The sequence below is a fragment of the Pituophis catenifer genome, unplaced genomic scaffold, assembly GCF_029215685.1.
Source record: "Pituophis catenifer annectens isolate HBS135680 unplaced genomic scaffold, rPitCat1.0.hap2 SCAF_2, whole genome shotgun sequence".
NCBI classification, from domain to species: Eukaryota; Metazoa; Chordata; class Lepidosauria; order Squamata; family Colubridae; genus Pituophis; species Pituophis catenifer.
The window spans coordinates 123,096,077-123,107,164 of NW_027256882.1; the positions used below are offsets into that span (position 1 = coordinate 123,096,077).

The window sequence follows — 11,088 nt, forward strand, 5'->3', positions numbered from 1 at the left end:
TTATATCTAAAATTCTCTGCTTCTATCGATTTGATTTCTGTGCATTCATCTGAAGTCTATGTATCTAGACTTCAGATGAATGCACAGAAATCAAATGTATCTAGTCTATGTATCTACTGGCTTCATTTTGGCTGTTTGAAGACTGTGTTAGCAGTGAAAAAAATCATTGGATTGGCAGAAATTGGTACAGAATACTCCTGCTTCATTTCGTACAATTCTACTATGTTTTACTTCTTACTATTTCCAATTTGGCATTCCAAATTTGGCAATCTCCAGCCATAAACAGAATATCTTAACTAGCATATTAGGTTGATTTTGTATTGAACTTGATCATAATACTCATCAACCTCTTCTTCTTGATCAATAGCTAAAGCATAATTTTGGGTAATTGTCATATTAAACAACTGTCTATGAAGTACAATTGATTTGCCCAATCATTGATTGACTGTATTATATTTAGGTAGTGATTCTACTATATCCTTCATAACTATGAAAGAAATGCTGCTCTTTGCTTTTCATGTCTTAAATAGTTAAGTATGTATGATCTTCTCACTGAAAGTGTCCAATTACAGACTATTTCAATTGGCTAATGCTTAAAATATCAATGTGTGCTAGATTCATTTCAACTCTGTGTGAAGCTTTTCCAAGTCAATGGATCTTATATTCCATGTTTCCTAGTGATTGTCTTTGTAACTTTGGATTTTCTTTACTTGCATGACAATATTAGCAATTTAGACATTCACAAGGCTTTAAATCAAGTTGCATCAAAAACACCATTCCAGATAGTCCTCGACTTATGACCATATTGGAGTCTGCCCATTACAATTTTAAGTCGTTGACAGTCATACAGCAAGTCATGTCACGACCAGACCTATTTTTACAAACTTTTTTGTTGTAGTCGTTAAGTAAAGACTCTAATTCTGTGATAGCAAACCTATGGGACATGTGCCTGAAGCAGCACGGTGAGCCATGTTGCCTGGCATGCGCATTGCCTGTTCCTTTTCCGGGTTTCTGGTGCACATGGGCACGTGATGATCAGCTGGCCTTTGTGCATGCAGCAGTGCCGGAAACCGGAACAGCTGGTCTTGTTTTCCGGTGTGAGCATGTGCGCCAGCCAGCTAATTGACGCATGCACACGCACGGCAGTAACCAGAAAACTTGCTGGCTGGCGCGCATCCGTACCTTTTCTGGCGCATGCATGCCCCCTGGGCAGCTCCTCTTCCTAGTCACGGCCCTGATGAGCGCAAAATGCTCTCTTTTTGGCACTTGGTGCCAAAAAGGTTCACCATCACTGCTCTAGTTGCTTTAGGCAACTTTTTTGCCAAAAAACAGAAGTAAATGTGGGCAGGTGCCAAGTGCCCAGAATAATAGTGTGGTCATTATAACTTCAGAACCGGGTCATAACTTCCTTTTGGGTGGTCTGTCATAAAACTGAATGGCTGCTAAAGCAACTACCGCATTTTTTGTTGTATAAAATGCACCAGAGTATAAGACACCTTTTTTGGTGAGGAAAAGAAAAAAAAGAAATCTTACTCTGCCTCTGAGCAATTTTGCCTTGTTACAGCAAACAGCCTGCTTTACTTTCATTTTCGTTTTCAGTATAGCTTGATTAGCAGAAGGGGGGGAAAAATCTGCTCCAACAATTTACCTCTTTGCAGCAAGCAGCAGAGCCCTGCGCAAAACAGCTGAAAGCAAATCAGCTGAGAGTCGGGAGGCCGATCCAATCAACTTGTGCTAATTAGGCTGTGCTGAAGCTGAAAGGAGCTGTTTTTTCTTGCTGTGTGCTTGCAAGGAGGTAACTGCTGAGAGGCAGAGGCCGAAGGGTGGGGGCCAGTGGGTGGGTGGGGCTACATTCGGTGTATAAGACACACCTAAATTTTCATCCCCTTTTAGGGGGGAAAAAGGTCCATCTTATACTCCGAAAAATACGGTAGTCATAAGTCAAAGATACCTGTAGGTTCTCTGAAAGCTCCCTACTCTCCTCAATAGTATGTTGAATGCCACGTGACTTGAGGAGATTCAGCATCCAGCACTGTATTACCAATCACTATCAAGGCTATCTACATGGTTTACTTGGGAAAATACAGGGGTAATCTACCATTGTGTTCTGTTGTGTACAAGTGGTTATCACTTAACTATTTCAACAACCATCTGAAGTTACAGTAATGTTAAACAAGTTGGTATTCATGACCAGTCTTTGAAGTCTCTGCCATCCCAGTGTTCCCACAGTCACATGAACAGAATACAGCCAACTGGCAACCAGCCTGCAATTACAGCATCAGGGCCCCCCAGTCACAATTGCTATTTATGACCTTCACTGCAAGCAAAGTCATTGGAGAAGCTGCTGGGAGGTTGCAATGGCAACCACATGATGTTACATTTAATCACAGAAACTCGCTGAGCAGTGTGGTCACTAAGCAGTGCGGTCATGTGACATCATACTTTATGATCTGGTCAGTAACCTACACAAATTCCAGTCCCAATTACCAGCATAAACCGAAAATTGCCTATACTAAATGATGCCTTTGTCATTGTCATTAATGTGATAGTCTGACTCTATTATCTCCTATACTGATGCTGCCCAGTAGATATGCCTGCTTGTTTTAGCTCTAATTTGTGATGATCTTCCTACATAGATGACCCTCATGAGAGTACATACTTTTGCCATATGCTCCTGGCATTCTTTGTTCCTTCCCAGGAACACTACCCACTACTATTCTATAATGAAGCAGCACTGCAGTTACCAGGGTTGATCTAAAATATTTTTTCCCAGTTTAAAACAAATCTTGTTTCTGCTTTGTGAACCTTATATTGTGAAGTGAATATGAAGTATGAAGTGTGATGCAGTAATAATTCTATTAAAAATTTTGCATCTTGACTACATTTAAGAAACTGAGAATTGTATCTCACTCTTAAACTATGCTCAACTTATCAACTATATTCACAATAAAGGCCATGAAAGGAATTCAGATTGGAGATTCAGTGGGAATCCAATTAAATTTAGGCAGTTAATTTTAGGCAAATCTAATTAAGCCTGGTGGTGGTGGTGTGGTAATTTCTGTTCTGAAAGCAAATAGTGGAAGCATATGGAACCATGTACAGGTAGTCCTTGACTTATAACCCAGCTGTGTACTGACTACTCAATTACAATGGACCCTGAAAATGGGACTTATGATCGGGATTCGGAGTTCTGACATCTTGCAATTATCTGGCTACAACTTATGTTTTTGCCAGAAACCAGTGTTTATCTCCAGTTTCCAAGAAAAAATACATCATAGCAAACAATAGGTTTGCTTAATGACCAGTGTTTGCTTAAAATGTCATAATCAGGCACAGTCACATGGTAATCCACTATATCACCATCATAATTTATTACCAAAATTGTGCGGTCAATTACAGTCATAGTACTACCTGTAATTTACAAAGTTACTGTATTTTTCAGAGTATAAGGTGTATTTTTTTTCCCCAAAAAAGAGGGTGAAAATCTGGATGCGTTTTATATTCCGAATGTAGCCCCACCCAGCTTCTCAAACGGAGGTTTCAGAGGCTGAAAAAAGCATCAGAAAAGAAGCTTCAGAAAAGAAGCCCCCAAACAGAGCTTCAGAGGCTTTTTTTCTGAAGCTGTTTTGGAGGCTTTCAGAGGCAGAAAAAAAGTTTTTTCTGAAACAGTTTCAGAAGTAGAAAGAAAAGCAAAAAAAAAAAAAAAGCAAGGCAAAGAGCGCACAACCAAGGAACCTGTTGCTAAAATTCACCTCTGATTGGGGGTATTCCGGGAGGCCTATCCACTTGCCAATCAGCTTTTTTCTTATTTTCCTCCCCAAAAACTAAGGTGTGTTTTATACTCTGGTGCGTCTTATAGTCCAAAAACTATGGTAAGTAATGAACAATGTATTGACATGTTATGTATTAGCTACTTCTTAAGGAAAACACAAAGCAGTTTCAGTTAATATTTTTCAATGCAAAAGTCAAATTCTAGTACATTGAATGACATTATGAATATTAAGTAATAATTCAAGGGCTTAAAATCTAGTGAGGGCAGATGCATATGTGTAAGTATAAAATACTCAAGTACCTACTAGTAGTTGTAAAAATATTTGCATGCTAATAGCAGAGAAGTTTCTATGAGCACATTTGATTTACAAACATTCTCTGCTCCCCAAACCTTGAAATGAAAGACAAGGAATTTCTCACTACCATACTCATTTTTGTTTTTATTTGACAATATTTTATCACCAAGCCCTCTCTTGTATTTAAATATATTTTATCTCTTTTTCAGCCAAGAACTTCACTAAAGAAGTGGACAATTATTGTTTAAAAATTGAGAGAAGCAAGCATTAAGTATATTTAGAAAGTCAGAGGTCATTCACATCAAAGGAGTCTCTAAATATTCATCTTCAAAACTTCATGGATGTAAACTACTTTTAGATAATTGAATCACAAGAAAAAATGTTAACCAAATGTTGAAAAAGTAGCCTATTCTGTATTTTCTTAAAGAATATCACTATCCAGAAAGCCTTTGGGGGTGTGGAGGAGCAACTACTGTGGGAACCTCTTAAACTCATGCTTTTCGATCAGATGGACAGGTATGGAGATCATAGTCCAGGAGGCTTTTGCCCAGGTACAGTTGTTATGCTGATATGCCAACTGCAACCTATCTTGAGTGAAAGGTTTTTGTGACTGTAGCTCATGTCCTCATAAGCATTTATCTAATTTACTGCAATGCCTTTTAGGTGGTGCTGCATTTGAGGACTACCGAGAAATTTCAATTGGTCCAAAATGGAGCAGCGTAATTCTTGGCAAGTACCGTACTTGTTGACATGACATCCATGGTTTCACATCCTATAATATGTATCATTTTACTTGATGAAGAGTTCTCAAAACTCAAAATCACTGCATGTTATTAATGTTAGTTTCGTTGGACTGAATGGTGGCAGGGTCTTCTATAAAAGCTGGCAGCTTTTCCTCATGGACCAACACCACCTGGTTTTCTCCTCCAATGTAGGCATTAATCATGGACACTGAGGCCTAAAATAAACAATTCCCACAGACTAAATACAATTAAAAACCACAATACTAGCTGCTGTCTAATTAATTAACTATACAGCCTAGACTGATACTAAAGAGGCATCTGCTATACTTCATACAATAATTCACCTGCCTCTCAAATACAGAATTGCTTAGAAAAAACAGGCAGAAGTCTTTCCAATTTTTAAACAAAAGATTAAAATTGAAAAACTTGCAGACCAAAATCACATTAACATATGTATCTGTAAAATGGCTTTTTTATTAACAATAAGGTACAGTATCTTTCTTAGCTACATTTTTGATGGCTGATTTGAGTGCAATAAACAGTTCATATTCATGTAAGATCAGAACTTCAAAAAGGGCATTTCAAATAATTAATCACAAGTATGAACTCCTAAATTCTACCTCATAATACTTGTATTGGGTGATCCAATATACCTTAGAAGTGACACCATTTCTAAAAAAACCTTTTCACTTTTAATATCCTAGAACTGCAAACTTTCCATATTGCCACAAATGCCTACCTACTTTTCAACCTGAACAAGAGAACTTGATGATGTCTATGATAGTTCTGATGATAGTATTAGAAGACTTAAGACATTTTGAGATCTGATTCATAAGACAGGAATGGGGGAAAAATCTATGCACTTAAGCTGGTGATGCATTTCATCAGCACAGAAACAAGCAAGACCAGCCAGAATGAAAGGGGTGGGGGGGGAATGACACTATAAAAGCATGTCCTGAATCATCTTCATATTCTAGGATAAAGTTGGGAAAGTGGATGGATATAAGATGTGTTGGACCAGGAGTGTCAAACTCGTGGCCCACATCCGTCATGTGCTGGCTCCGCCTCAGCCCAGTTTAGCGAAGGGGGAAAAAGTCACGATAGATCACATGATGACGCAAGTTTGAACCCCTGTGTTGGACAATAACAGTAACAATCCCTGATTATCTGTCACTCTGCTTTAGTCAAAGGTATTTGGAGGACAGCAGGTTCTACATTGCTGCTGTTAGGAACAATTGGTTCAAAACATGTATACGATCTAAGTCTAAGATCTCAAATCAGCAAATCAAATTTGTAAATCCATCTGTGTAGCAATTAAAATGTGAAATAAATTCAAATGTTTACATAGACTTATACTAGGAAAAAAAATTGCAAGAGATTCCTATATTTCAAAAAAGTCAAGCAGAAACTTCCAGAGCAAATTGTCATTGTAAAGACATATTCTAGATCAGCGTTTCTCAATCATGGCAAGATGAGTTGATTTCAACTGTCAGAATTCCCTAACTCAGGGGTTCCCAACCTTTTCTATATCCCGCAACCCTAGAACGCTTCTGACATATTCTTGCACCCCTTACAAAAGTAAATAATTATATGCATATAATTATGCATATACATTATAATTTTGAAACTTCTAAACCCAAGTTTTCACACCCCCGGTTGGGAACCCCTGCCCTAACTAGTATGTTAGCTGGAGAAATTCTTGGAGTTGAAGTCCACATGTCTTAAAGTTGCCAAAGTTGAGAAACAGTGCTCTAGGTTCTCTTCTGAATTTCAACCTATTCCCCCATGCAAACAACTAAAATACTGCCAAATTCCAAGTATTGATCCCAGGGTTCAAAATAAGTGAATAGTGAAATCATTATTAACATCAATTACATCACTGCTACTTCTTTTACTATAGGTAGTCCTCAATTTATAACCATTTATTTAACACATGTTCAAAGTTACAATGACACTGAAAACCAGTGATCCTTGCTCTAACTACTGTGGTCATGTGATCAAAATTTAGGTGCTTAGCAACCTGCATGTATTTTCAACTGTTGCACAACCCATGGTCATATGAACATCATCTGCCACCTTCCAAGCTTGTTTCTGTTGATGAGGAAAGCTGGATTCACTTAGCCACGGCAATAATTCATTTAACAACCATGGAAAAAAGTTGTAGCATCAGGCAAGACTCGTATAACCATAGCTTTCCTTAGCAACAGAAATTGTAGTCTCAATTTGTGATTGTAAGTCAAGGACTATCTGTTGCTAAGCTCCTGAATTTTGATGAGTTATCTGACACGAAGGATTTTAACTCTCGTCTGTTGCCACATGGCAATATATTTTAAGAACTGCATATTGTGGGTCCACCTCTATCAGAATGTAATTCATATAAACATCAAATATATTTGTGAATATTGACTACTTAATGCTAAGCAGTTGACCTTATAATGATAAATGCTTAGGACACTTAGGAGTTGATTATTCATTTGAGGAAAAGTATGCTCCACTGATATCAGATATGACTCATATATTTCATATGTGGAAGTGCAGTCTCTTATGTTGCCATGTGTAAATGTCATTAAGAGACTTTTCAAAAATATAAAGCAAAGTAAATATAACTCAAAGCAAATGAGAGGTAGAATTGTTTCCCCAAATATCAGTTTTGCCTACATGACCAATACAGTCTTTGTGACTTTTTGTGTCCAGAAAATGATTTACTGAAATCCTAGAGAAGGGGTAGCTTATGTTGCAGGCAAATCTGCAACGAAAATGGAAACTTTTCATGTATGACAAGCTAAATTGTAATTGTAACTCTGCCAATCCTAAAAGCTTCTGGTGACTATTTTAACAGTTTATATTTTACAATTATGCACAACTGGAGTATCTAAACACTTCATAATGGAATTAATCTTTTCATCAAAATAGGGTATTTCCTTTCGAGTAGCAGCTCTTTTAGTAATCTACAGCTATTTATCCTTCAATTTAGCATACAAACTACTGTATCAGATAGTATTGATGACAGCAAGCTAATTTAAGAAAGACTCTTTAATCTCTACTATTATCTCTGCTTGGGGTGATGGAATTGAGAAAAGAGAAATACAAAGTACTTTCTTCTGCAGCAATATTTACTTACAAACATATCTGAATTAAATTTCACAACTATCACATATCAGCTGCTAGGATCAAACAAAATTCCTAAAATAGCATGATATAGGCTGAGTTGTCCATTTCTAAATCTTCTAAGTAAGTTGCAAGCATGTTCTTACAAATATAATGTATTAAGAATCAAGATGAAAAAAGTAAATTAACTACTTTCATACAAGGTGAGTAACTGCACGTCAGGGAGATACCTGGTTATGTCAATATAAGTATATCTATAACCAGTGAAAACTTGAGTGATTGTAATACAAAAATACATATAATAATGAACTGAATCACTTTGATCGTTGACCAGGATTTCAAAGTTTTATTTTGTTACTTACAAGAAAAAACCACTGTTTACTCCAAACCAACTTGTCAGTTTAGAGGCTGATTAATAATACCGAACAAAATCTTTGATATTGTAAATTTTATTAGCCACCTAAACCTGCAACAAATCTCTAAACAAAGACAGGAGCTGATTGTGCCATAGCATAGTAAGCATTATGCAGTTTACAGAATCCAATGATACCTTACATAAAATTATTTCTAACTATCTAGGTAACTATTTATACAAGAATTAGTGACAGTTATCTCCGGTTTATTAAAATGGGAATATTTCACGTTTTGAAATTGCTGTCGAAGGTGAGACAGCCTATTAAAAATCCCATTCATGGAAGTTTTCTTTTGAAAGACCTACAAGGAAAGGCATCTTTTAGAAATTAAATAACAAGGTGCAATAGTTTCTTCTGCTTTTTCTAAACAAATACTTGGCTTGCAATCCACGCTTATATTTAAGACCATACAAAACTTTCCGGCTCGTGCTAAGCGTTTTATTTGACCGCATGGGAAAAGGACGGGGAAAGAGAGAACGGTAACGTGTAAGGGAACATTTGAAGGGAAGGGAAAGTTAAGGGGAATCACCAGGTAAGCAGCTGAGTTTTAAAAGGAGCCGTTAAGGGGTCAACGGCCGGCAGCGCGGACCATCCGGTCACAAGCAGCTACACGGACGCCAACTGCGGCCTGGCTGGTCAGGATGCCGCTCCCCCGCGCCCCTTCAGCCTTCCCGGTCAGGTTACAAAACACGAGAAACGCCGTACTCTGGGAGCCAAGAAAGGCACCAGTTCCCAGCCAAAGGAAACAGCCGCTTCGGTGAATCCCTGCGAGCCAAGGCAGCCGCACAATCCCGAGGAGCTCTCCTGAAATGCCAGGTGGGGGCGGCGCTAGGAGAGAGGAGCAGCGCCAGCCCGGGCCTACGGGAACCGCCGCCTTTAGCAGGCGGGCACGGCGCGAAAGGTGGAGCGGTCCAGAGGCGCTCCTTCCGCCAGAGCCAGCCAGCCTTCCCGTTCCCCCTCCACCAGCTATCGCTGCCTACCAGCCGGCTGCCCTCCAGGCCCGGGCCGCAGCCGCTACCACCACCGCCGCTTCCCCCTCCTGCTCGACGACAAAATGGCGGCGGCAGGAAGTATCATCAGCACCCGCCCCGCCCAGGCTCCCTCACTGCGCCACCCGCGCACTAGACCGGACTCCCCGGCGCCGAGAGTCTCCTCTCTTTCGGCGCACGGACGGAGATCTACCCTGGCGCGCAGCCATCCGGATCAGCCGGCAAAGGCGGGAAGCGCTCTGGAAACGGGAGTCCGACTTCCTAAGCGGTACGGCTGAGGACACAGACACGCTTACGATAATCACGTATCCTACAGGGGAAAAACGACGGCGCTCTTACGCAAACTCCGCATCCTCTCCAAGCCCTCTTCAGCACCTACCGCAATCCGCGTAACCGTGCAAAATACCAAATCGACTACCACGCAATCGCTCCCGCATACAATGTGTCCGGTAGCTGCGGAATATGCATAAAGGCAGACAGACAGAAAATGCTCCTTCCACCCTAGGAAAACCCCCATCACCCAACGGCGCAGATTCAAAAGACCTTTGCGCAATAGGCCCCGGCGCAAAATACGTAATCCGCCTGACGCAACGGTCACATTACGCAATGCGGGTTACGCCGGCAAGGCAACGTAATTACCCAAGGAGAATACCAACCTCCGCAGCCTCTCCCGGCCCGGCCCAGCTCTTACCTGATACCAAACGATAAACCGCAGGCAGGCTGTGTTGCCACCAATCTTCTTATCGGGGCAAATACCGTACAGCACCGGCCGCAGACAAAGCTCCACACTCCTCCCGGGGGGGCCGAGTACCTCAAGAAAAAAAACGACTAAAGCAGACCGAGCGACGGGCAGCGGGACCAGCAACGGCGGCACTACGCTGACCTCACCGCGCAGCGCGTTACGTCATCACGCAACAAGCCCCGCCTCGCGTAAAACAGAGGACTTCGAATTCTCAGACACGCCTCTTGAATCGAACGGCGGTGGGACTGGCGAGGAGAGTGAAATTGCTTTCATTTCTGCGACAGGACTCGGGAGCGAGCGGGAAGTGGGCTGGATGACGCCTCTGTTTTTAAAAGATCCCCATTGCTAAGGTGCCTTTACTTCATATAATGTCACAGTTACGAGAGGGTCCCCCCTCCCCTGTTATTACTCTCAGCTTTCTCTCCAGCACGATACCAGCCCCCAAGAAGCCGGATGATCACGGTTCCTCTCCCGCTTGCCAAGGTGCAGCATTCCGGATCGGTCCATTTGTAAGCGCCACATCAGATCCACATCCGAATTCACGTGCCGCCGCTTTGTCTGAAGGGTTTTAACGTTGACACCACACCTACTTTTATCAGCCCTCTGCTGCTTCCGAGCTCAGCAAACTCTGGCTTTTTCGATTGACCTCTCCGTGATGATTCACTTTACTCCCCCAAAGCGGGGCTCCCAGATCCGACCTGACCTGCAAAAAAAAAAAAAAAAAAAAAAAAAATCAGAACTACCGCTAGATGGATTTGTTTGTTTTGTTTTTTTTTAATCTTTCTGCTGCCCTCTAGTGATGCCTTCAGTTTTTTTTGCTCTCCACCTCCGAAGATCCGACCGAGTATAAGACACGGAAGCGCGTCGCTAGTGCACATAGACTCAAACAAGCCTTCCCGCCGTGCAAATGTACTGATTTTTTTTTTTTAATTTGATTTATATGCCGCCCTTCTCCGAAGACTCAGGGCGGCTTACAATGTGCTCAGCAATAGCCTTCATCCTTTTTGTATATTTATACAAAGTCAG

General features: G+C 40.9%; 1 protein-coding gene across 5 annotated transcripts in view; it reads right to left on the minus strand.

Annotated features, from left to right (window-relative positions):
• The window catches only part of BRD4 (bromodomain containing 4), a 110,295-nt gene extending 100,177 nt beyond the window's left edge, over positions 1 to 10,118 (minus strand). For 2 of the 5 annotated variants that reach the window (XM_070937429.1, XM_070937423.1), the window contains exon 1: positions 9,312 to 9,388. The gene's annotated coding sequence lies outside the window, so the exon portion shown is untranslated. Of the gene's footprint in view, positions 1 to 9,311; positions 9,389 to 9,699; positions 9,722 to 10,011 lie in introns of those variants that run through there. The other 3 variants (XM_070937424.1, XM_070937427.1, XM_070937428.1) reach the window with 3 other exon arrangements.
• Between the last annotated feature and the right edge of the window lie 970 nt (positions 10,119 to 11,088).